This window comes from Vicia villosa, linkage group LG2 (assembly GCF_029867415.1).
Source record: "Vicia villosa cultivar HV-30 ecotype Madison, WI linkage group LG2, Vvil1.0, whole genome shotgun sequence".
NCBI classification, from domain to species: Eukaryota; Viridiplantae; Streptophyta; class Magnoliopsida; order Fabales; family Fabaceae; genus Vicia; species Vicia villosa.
Window position 1 is genome coordinate 101,665,414 of NC_081181.1, and position 10,612 is coordinate 101,676,025.

Sequence of the window (10,612 nt, forward strand, 5' to 3'; positions counted from 1 at the left end):
CAAATTTTACCATAGGAATTAAAGACTTAAAATACATTAATATTCAAATTCAAAAAGAATTAAAACAAAAGAATGTAGGGTTCTGTAAACAAATTTATACTCCCCAACAATATGGCAAGCATCCTGATGATAAAAATCAAAAGAATCAGCCTAGATTTAAAAGAAATTATGTAAAGAAAAATTACTTAAGAAAATCTAATGCCAGGAAACCGTATTTAAACAAAGAAAGACATGTTAGAAAATATAACCCTAACAAGACTTATAGAAATACAATTACTTGCTTTGCTTGTAGCAAACCTGGACATTTATCTTCTGTTTGTCCAAACAAACAAAATTTATTTACAAGAGAATCAAATCTTGTATCTACTATAAAAGAAGATATCTTAGAAATAACTTCAGATATTTCAGACAACTCTGAAATTTGGAGTATTTGCTCCTTAGAAGGAATAGAAAATGAAGAAATTGAAATTCCATCTGAAGATGAAAATAATAATAATTATATTCTGTTAGAAAAATTGAAAAAATTCACTTTTAAATAAAGTTGTAATATCCCGATCCTTCGACACCGATAATTATCATTTAAATGAGTAAATGGTAATTAGAGAGAAAGCATTGGTCTTATTCTCTATTAATCTAAAGAATGATTAATAACAAGAATTAGTGGAGTAGTTAGAATCACATGTGTTTAGTTGGGATGCAGCCATATGGCATGATGGTAATTAACACTAAGTTGGAGGGCATCATGGGCACTAAAGAATAAATGCATGGAATATTAGGTCTTGTTTTGGTGAAGACCCATACTTGCCACTACCAAACCAGAATTTTGGGGAAAGAAGAGCTTAGAAGTTGGTGGGAGAAAGAAGAATCATGTTCATCTTTTCCATTTTCGTATTCCATGGCAGCCTCCACTAAATCAGGTATATCTCTTTGCTCGTAACTCTGATTGTAACGATTCTGGTCCCGTTGGATAGCTAACGAATTTATCTTCGATTTGCACCTATGGTTTGCGTTCATAGCTTATGTCTTGAAGGAGAAAATTGAGCTTGAAGTTGGGATATGCATGCTGATTGTGTGTTAAAGAGTGGATACGGGTTTGATGAATTTGGAGTTGGAGTTTTGGTCAAGTGAGGAGCTCAATTGCAGCATGTTCATCATCCAAAGCTCCATTGATGCAAGGTGAGTCCTTAGATAGTGACTTGGGGGTGTTGCATGTAATGGGGTTATGGTGAGATACACTTGATGCATGTTAGACTAGTTGGTGATATGAGTTTTTGATGATAAAGCTATATTGCATGTTGATAGTATGTTTGTGTTCCATATTAATTACTACTAATAGCTGATATTACATGATTTGGACTCCTTTAGAACATTGAGATGTTTGGATTTGGTTTAGAATTTGACTTGATATAATATTGAGATGTTAGAGGTGTTTTGTTGAAGTTGTATTAGGTTTAGAACCCTTAGAAATGCAGAAAATTGATTCTGCTTCAGGGTAATCGGTTACTGGCATTTGGGTAACCGGTTACTCTGTAGAAAATTGCGTTACTGGGCATTTTGCATGCCAGTAACCGGTTACTGGCTTCTGGGTAACCGGTTACACTGGGCAAAAGTGCAAAAATCAGCAAACTTCGGAAATTCGTAACTTTCGGCTCGGGTATCGGAATTGCGCAAACTTTATATCGTTGGAAAGCTAGCAACGTGTACTTTCTAATAAAATTAGTCCCCAAACCAGAGTGTTTGATTTAATAATAGTGGAGCCCCACTTAGTGAATCAATGAATTAGTATGGGAACTTATGTCTTTACCAATTGATTAATAATTTTTATGTTAAGCATGGCATATTTGTTTATTGCTTATTATGATTGTGATAACCATATTTGAAAGCGTTATGCCATTATGTTTTATACATGAAAATCTATAGACACCGTCGTTTTGGTTAAACGATCGGTATTGATTGTATTGTTTGTGACCTTGACATTACGTCATATTTCCGTATGCTTGAATCGAAGTGGCCGGAAGGCTAGATTGGGACACTGCTCCGACTATGTAGTCTATGAGCCCTCCCGGACCGTGTAGTCCAATGGAATAACCCGTTCATGTGTATTGTTCGATATGGTGTGCATCTGAGCTACCGTTGCAGTGTGCTCGTGGGTTTCCGTACGGGGTTTTACTCACTTGCCGTTAACACACTTGCGTGCTCAGTATGGTGGGGTTATGCGGCTATGTAGGCTAATGCATAATGTGGTAACTCACCTCTAGTAAAGTCACGTAGACTAATACTAGGCTTTCGCCCGATGGACTCAGGCGTCAAGGTGGCGGTTTGTACTCGGCGTAACTCACTAGCGTGAAGAAGGTTAATGGAACAATGACGCCATTTAGGCAAAAGTCATCTCGCGGCCATTTAGGCTTGTGCGAACCCGTTTAACCGTCTTGCAGTGTGCTTGTACAAGTCCCTTGACATATAGGCAGGAGGTTACTCATCGAGGATGCATTTATTCCATAATCTAGCCGAGGTTGTTACACTTCTGGATTCCCCGTGTGTGGATGCGGCTTTGCATACTTGTTTGCTATACAGTGTGTATTTGCTTGAGACAAGTCCAATGGTGGACGAGTCACTTTGTTTTCTCCGTACTTGTACCGGATGTGAGGATAAACCCCGGATCAATGGTGGATTCGGTTTTGATGCATGTACCCTGTAGATCCGAGTGGACCCATAGGATAGGAGGACTCACTGAGATTTAGTAATCTCACCCCAATCAACTTATATTTTTTCAGGTGCAGTTTAGTAGCGTTTGGTCAGAAGCAGGTTCATACTAAAGACTTGGAAGTGGTGTTGGCTCGAAGACCTCGTTGGTTTTGACATTCCGCTGTGCAAGATCCATTGAAGACTCATGTATTATGCTTCTTAGTAGAATTTCATGTTGTATTTTATATGGATCTTTCTATAACTATAGCTTTTGTATGTACTCAATATCAATTTTAACGTTTCATGCATAATATACTAGTCAGTTATGTATGGGGTGTTACAGTTGGTATCAGAGCAGGTCGATTCTTGGCCGAGCCATGAGACATCACTAGCAATTCCTTTTTTCCTCCTCTCAAGTGTGCGTTTCTAGCCTGATTTTACTGAAATCTCATTCAGTTGTTGAACTTGATCAACTCATCGACTGAGTGTGAGACAGTAGAATTACGGCAGAGCCGCCACGAGGACTCGTAAAACCTGTAAGTGTCGTGAACCCAAGTAGCAAGGATTAGTTGGGTGGTGAATTATATATGGAATCTGGATTTATTGGACGACGTGAGTAGAAGGGATATTGGAGTCGTCAAGCTTAAGGAGAGCGTTTGACGCGAAGTAGTGTTACCCGAACTGTCAAGGTGTGGATTGAGGCAGCTAAAACCCCCAGGATTTTGATTGGACGAAGTGAAGCTTTCTCTAAGTCTTGGTAATAGCAAGGGAAATCCAAATGGGATTGAGTAGGAGCCTTGTAAGTGAGATTCTCCGAAGGTGTTGAGCTGTGAATTAGTAGGATTCAGTACTGATAATGCTGCCGGTGTTAAGTGTGACGGGTGAGCTGATAGGACAGAGTGGCCTCTGGAAATGCGGACAGAAGAGTTAGACCTTTCTGATTACACTGGTACGGAGAGTGATTGGATGGGCAGAGTATTAGATCCTGATACAACTTGAAGTACCCTAAGAGAGAGTAGTTACCTAGTAGATGTTGGTGGAATGTATGAGTGTGGTAACTTAAGATTGGACGAAGCTTGAATACCTTGTCGATGGAAGAGGGCATGCATTTCCGTTCTTATCATTTTATATTTAAGTTCTAGAACTACGCTAGATGGAATATGAAATGATGTAGAAGCGTGAAATACAATAACCTAAGTTCTTGTTAGTGGTTGTTCGTCTGACCCTGAGTGAAGCCATGGAATTACGCTTGGCGTTGGGCGTTCAGGCGAGTAAGAACTAAGATCTATCTGGAACGTCAGTAGGATGATCGTTGTTGAGTTGGTTGTTAGGAACCATAGTATTCCTATCTGGACTGAATTATCCTTGGAATCTCATGCATGCGTGGGACGAGTGGGTACGCGCACTGCATGGTAACCCGAAGTTGAACTTCAAATCTTCGTGCTTGGCGTTTTGTCTTTCCGAGTAAGTAACCTTGATGTGTAGCACTCTCAGGTTTTAGCATCCTGAGGAGTGTGATTCGAAGGACTTGAGGAACGATGAACCTGTTGGAGGCCTGTTCAGACACTTGTCGATTACAACTATAGGATACGTGTGGGGATCATTATACGCCACTGAGGTAGGTTACCTGAATACATGGCCTCGGAGTTAGACCACCATGTTGGTACTACCAGACGGGTATAATGCCACAGTATCGCTATCGTGCACAAAGATGCGTGAGTCATCTTTTTCCGACATGTGTGGGACAAAGGTGATCTGAAGCTCAAGGTAGAATTCTGATTTGGAACTTGTGAGATGCAGATCCAGACTCTCATAAGGTATGTGGGATAAGGATCCATACGTCACGCTCGATAGTAGAGGAATGACTAGACAGCCGATGGTGAAATGGATCAAGATCCAATACTATACTTATGGAGACCCTGATTGATCGTGATTGCGTGAGTTAGTATCATATTGTACCTTGGGGACGTTCTCGTTTCATGAAGTGTTAAGTTGGCAATTTTGCATGAGTGTCTAGGGTGGGACTCATGTGCGGTCATGATATCCTGGTCAGCATAGTGAGTGGCTATCATGTATCATTGGCAACCGGTGATGGAATATGTGAATTGTATCTTGGACTAGTTTGATGTGTGACGTATCTGGTAGAGTGTCTGTAGATACTCTGAGTGGATAAGTGTTAATCTTGGTAAAGCATGGACATTTTGGTTTGAGAACTGCTAAGGAGTTTATAGGAGAGATGTTCGAAGTGCAAAGTGCAAAGTGCAATTTCTTGCATTGTGGCTACACTCAGACCGTTGGAAGCACTGCAATGAAGGATGCAGCCGCTGAGGAAGTCAGTTCAGTGTCTGATTCAGAGGTGGAACATACATTAGATGGCTGTGTGAATGGAGTGTGGCTATGGGAGGATCGTTATATCAATAAGTCGCACGGGTATCAGAGGTGATACCACGCTAAGAGGATGAAGGTGTATGGTTGGGTAGTAGTTGTGTAAAACTGCTAGAGTTATCTTGAGCTGCAGTACGTCGTGAAGGGTTTGATATACCGGCTGAGCAACAAAGATTTTTTGGAATGAAAAACATAGCAGATGTACACTGTGGAAATCAGTGACAAGGACGAACCTCTAAGTCAGTGAGTGTTTGGGTTTCAATGTCCTGAGGATGAAACGTGTACCTAAGTTATGGTAGATGAACTATATGGAATGGCAGAGTAAGCAGTAGCTTGATTCTGGAAAGTACGCAACTTCGAAGAGTAGTAGTCGACGAGGGATGTATATGGAGTTCTGGCGCGTGTTGTAATTGGACAACTGTAAATAAGGAATTATTGTGTATTAATGGAAACTAAGTGAATTATGGGTATAATGTGACTCAGAGGATTTCAAGGTGTGTGACTTGTTGGAATCAGAGTAGCACAACGGATCAAGGAAGAATCAGATAAGTCGGAGGTAGGAACGAACGAACTAATTGTAGGATTTTATGTTGGAATGAAAGTATTTTCCTAAGGGAAATTGTCGAAGCAGTGTTTCGTTCGTTCTAGTCTCTCAAGGATCACCATAACTCGGGAGGTGTTATCAATGGGCCAGCTTGGGAATACATTTTGTGGATGGCATGCGGTCTGATGTTCGTAGGTTATCAGTTTAGCTTGTAAGTCATAAGGGATGGACTCGAGTGGAGAATAATTTGAAGTGTTTTATCGTAGAAGTGACGTTGTGGCAGTAATTCTCAAATGGAAAGTAATTCAAGGAGCTGCGTGAATCAGTAATGTTTGTTGAATGAGGGTGAACACGTCAGAGATTGAATGACGGATAACCAATGTGAGAATTGCTAGGGTTCTAAAGTAATGGATGATCAGTGTAGATCAATAAAGGTTAGGACCCTGGGAGGATCTTTTCCCAAGTGTTTCAAGACGAGGTATTTGAATAGACGCGTTGCCTGGGGATTAAGGTTTCTAATCATGTATGGTGGAATGCAATTATTTTGGCAGATTATGTTTCTTCGTACCCAATGATCCTCAGACAGAGTAGTGAGATTATCTAAGGACGAATGTGAGTAACATTCTTTCCCCTGATTGGAGAGATACGAAGGGTTGGTTTTCGTGGTGAACGGAAGGAATTCGAGGACGAATTCTATTTAAGGGGGGGAGAATGTAATATCCCGATCCTTCGACACCGATAATTATCATTTAAATGAGTAAATGGTAATTAGAGAGAAAGCATTGGTCTTATTCTCTATTAATCTAAAGAATGATTAATAACAAGAATTAGTGGAGTAGTTAGAATCACATGTGTTTAGTTGGGATGCAACCATATGGCATGATGGTAATTAACACTAAGTTGGAGGGCATCATGGGCACTAAAGAATAAATGCATGGAATATTAGGTCTTGTTTTGGTGAAGACTCATACTTGCCACTACCAAACCAGAATTTTGGGGAAAGAAGAGCGTAGAAGTTGGTGGGAGAAAGAAGAATCATGTTCATCTTTTCCATTTTCGTATTCCATGGCAGCCTCCACTAAATCAGGTATATCTCTAAGCTCGTAACTCCGATTGTAACGATTCTGGTCCCGTTGGATAGCTAACGAATTTCTCTTCGATTTGTACCTATGGTTCGCGTTCATAGCTTATGTCTTGAAGGAGAAAATTGAGCTTGAAGTTGGGACATGCATGCTGATTGTGTGTTAAAGAGTGGATACGGGTTTGATGAATTTGGAGTTGCAGTTTTGGTCAAGTGAGGAGCTCAATTGCAGCATGTTCATCATCCAAAGCTCCATTGATGCAAGGTGAGTCCTTAGATAGTGACTTGGGGGTGTTGCATGTAATGGGGTTATGGTGAGATACACTTGATGCATGTTAGACTAGTTGGTGATATGAGTTTTTGATGATAAAGCTATATTGCATGTTGATAGTATGTTTGTGTTCCATATTAATTACTACTAATAGCTGATATTACATGATTTTGACTCCTTTAGAACATTGAGATGTTTGGATTTGGTTTAGAATTTGACTTGATATAATATTGAGATGTTAGAGGTGTTTGGTTGAAGTTGTATTAGGTTTAGAACCCTTAGAAATGCAGAAAATTGATTCTGCTTCAGGGTAATCGGTTACTGGCATTTGGGTAACCGGTTACTCTGTAGAAAATTGCGTTACTGGGCATTTTGCATGCCAGTAACCGGTTACTGGCTTCTGGGTAACCGGTTACCCTGGGCAAAAGAGCAAAAATCAGCAAACTTCAGAAATTCGTAACTTTCGGCTCGGGTATCGGAATTGCGCAAACTTTATATCGTTGGAAAGCTAGCGACGTGTACTTTCTAATAAAATTGGTCCCCAAACCAGAGTGTTTGATTTAATAATAGTGGAGCCCCACTTAGTGAATCAATGAATTAGTATGGGAACTTATGTCTTTACCAATTGATTAATAATTTTTATGTTAAGCATGGCATATTTGTTTATTGCTTATTATGATTGTGATAACCATATATGAAAGCATTATGCCATTATGTTTTATACATGAAAATCTATGGACACCGTCGTTTTGGTTAAACGATCAGTATTGATTGTATTGTTTGTGACCTTGACATTACGTCATATTTCTGTATGCTTGAATCGAAGTGGCCGGAAGGCTAGATTGGGACGCTGCTCCGACTATGTAGTCTATGAGCCCTCCCGGACCGTGTAGTCCAATGGAATAACCCGTTCATGTGTATTGTTCGATATGGTGTGCATCTGAGCTACCGTTGCAGTGTGCTCGTGAGTTTCCGTACGGGGTTTTACTCACTTGCTGTTAACACACTTGCGTACTCAGTATAGGGGGGTTATGCGGCTATGTAGGCTAATGCATAATGTGGTAACTCACCTCTAGTAAAGTCACGTAGACTAATACTAGGCTTTCGCCCGATGGGCTCAGGCGTCAAGGTGGCGGTTTGTACTCGGCGTAACTCACTAGCGTGAAGAAGGTTAACAGAACAATGACGCCATTTAGGCAAAAGTCATCTCGCGGCCATTTAGGCTTGTGCGAACCCGTTTAACCGTCTTGCAGTGTGCTTGTACAAGTCCCTTAACATATAGGCAGGAGGTTACTCATCGAGGATGCATTTATTCCATAATCTAGCCGAGGTTGTTACACTTCTGGATTCCCCGTGTGTGGATGCGGCTTTGCATACTTGTTTGCTATACAGTGTGTATTTGCTTGAGACAAGTCCAATGGTGGACGAGTCACTTTGTTTTCTCCGTACTTGTACCGGATGTGAGGATAAACCCCGGATCAATGGTGGATTTGGTTTTGATGCATGTACCCTGTAGATCCGAGTGGACCCATAGGATAGGAGGACTCACTGAGATTTAGTAATCTCACCCCAATCAACTTATATTTTTTTCAGGTGCAGTTTAGTAGCGTTTGGTCAGAAGCAGGTTCGGACTAAAGACTTGGAAGTGGTGTTGGCTCGAAGACCTCGTTGGTTTTGACATTCCGCTGTGCAAGATCCATTGAAGACTCATGTATTATGCTTCTTAGTAGAATTTCATGTTGTATTTTATATGGATCTTTCTATAACTATAGCTTTTGTATGTACTCAATATCAATTTTAACGTTTCATGCATAATATACTAGTCAGTTATGTATGGGGTGTTACAAAAATAATGGAGCCAAAAAATAAATCTTTAGATTGTAACCATAATTGGAACTACAAAGCTGGAAGTGACAACATTAGATGCTTTAAATGTAATTGGTTTTCTTCCTTTGATAAAAGATGGAAATGCCAAATTTGTTTAAAGCAAATATGTTCAAATTGCATTAAAAAATATTTTAGCATAGAAAACAAAATGGAAGAAATCTTAGAAAATGCAAATCTTCCAAAGGATAAAAATTATTCAGAAAATAAGGTAGAAACCAAATTTAAAAACTTAGAAAGTAAGGTAGATAAATTAGAAGCAAGACTTGAATGTCTAGAAGAAAAAATTAAAAAATTAACAAAAACTATTGAAAAAGGAAAATTACCAGCCTATGAAATTATAAACAATATAGAAAAACCTTGTGAAATTCCTGTTCCACTAATTTGCAATAAAGAAAAATTGATACAAATTATAATACCAGCAAAAATTAATATTCATGGTTATGAAAACACTTTAACAATTTTATTTTTTAAACCCTCTGGGATTATTTTTACATCTATAGTAGATGAAGTTGCTCTAGAGTCTACTAAAATTGATAAAGAAAATAATCCTATAGGGAAAATCCAGAGAATTATCAATTAAAATTTTACCTACCATATATATATATATATATATATATATATATATATATATATATATATATATATATATATATATATATATATATATATATATATATATATATATATATATATGTGAATCTTACAGAATTATCAATTAAAGTAACAAAATACTTATCATTATTATGTCACTTACATAAAATGTCTCTAATGTTATTTTTTCTTGAAAATAGGAAAATTTTAATTTCTTTAGAATAATTTTAACTAGATCAGGGTATGGGAATGCCTGAAGTAAGTAAGTTATTTTTTCATCAAAATTTTGGATAAAAACAAGTCCTGATAATTGTTTGGTGGAATTAAGTTCAGAATAATCAAATCCAAAATAATTTGAAAAATACCTCTGTGTTTTGAAATTAGAATTTTTATTTTCTAGTTCCATAATGTAAATTTATTTTCTTTTGAGTAAAAGGTGTTTTTGTTTTATGAAAATATTCCTTCTTCTTATTGCTTGTTTCTCTTGAGGTATAAGTTCTTCACACTTGTTTAACTTATTTATGTATGTTTATTCATATTAATAGTAATTAGTCCTTGTTTATCTAAGAATCTCACCTTTTCATCCCTAACCTACTTCCACAGAGTTTCTTCCAGAGACAACCTCTGCGTCAATGTTCCTTATCGTCTAAGAACTTCATCCTAGCGGTACTATTTTTCTCTCTGGATTTTCCCTATCGGATTATTTCTTTAGACTAGAACACATTCGGTTCAAACAGGATTTACGTCTTTTGATTGTAAGATAAACATGAATTAATACTAGTAATAAGATAAACATACATAAACAAGTTAAACTAATTGCTTAAAAACTCATACCTTTTGAGAGCAATAAGAATTAGGAATAAGGAATTTAGTGTTGGAAATTGAAACTAAGCATGTTGAAAAACATAGGTTATATTTGATTGCATATGTTGATACCATTAAATAGTGTGATAGGTAAAATTGTAAGTAAATAGTGTGGTAGGTAAAATTGTAAGTGTAAAGTGATGTAAATGTCAGATACATGTGATCAGAGTTATGTTGAGATAATTTAGTCTGTCTCATATTAAATAGTGTGGTAGGTAAAATTGTAAGTAAATAGTGTGGTAGGTAAAATTGTAAGTAAATAGGTAAAATTGTCAGTGTAAAGTGATGTAAATGTCAGATACAT

At 37.9% G+C, this 10,612-nt stretch overlaps 1 long non-coding RNA gene across 1 annotated transcript; it reads left to right on the plus strand.

The window, feature by feature from the left end:
- The first annotated feature begins 815 nt into the window (after positions 1-815).
- On the plus strand, positions 816-8,867 carry LOC131651715 (uncharacterized). The gene is made up of 5 exons (XR_009298482.1): positions 816-917; positions 1,017-1,176; positions 2,775-6,701; positions 6,801-6,960; positions 8,560-8,867. It is a non-coding gene; the product is annotated as an uncharacterized LOC131651715 (long non-coding RNA).
- The last annotated feature ends 1,745 nt before the right edge of the window (positions 8,868-10,612 follow it).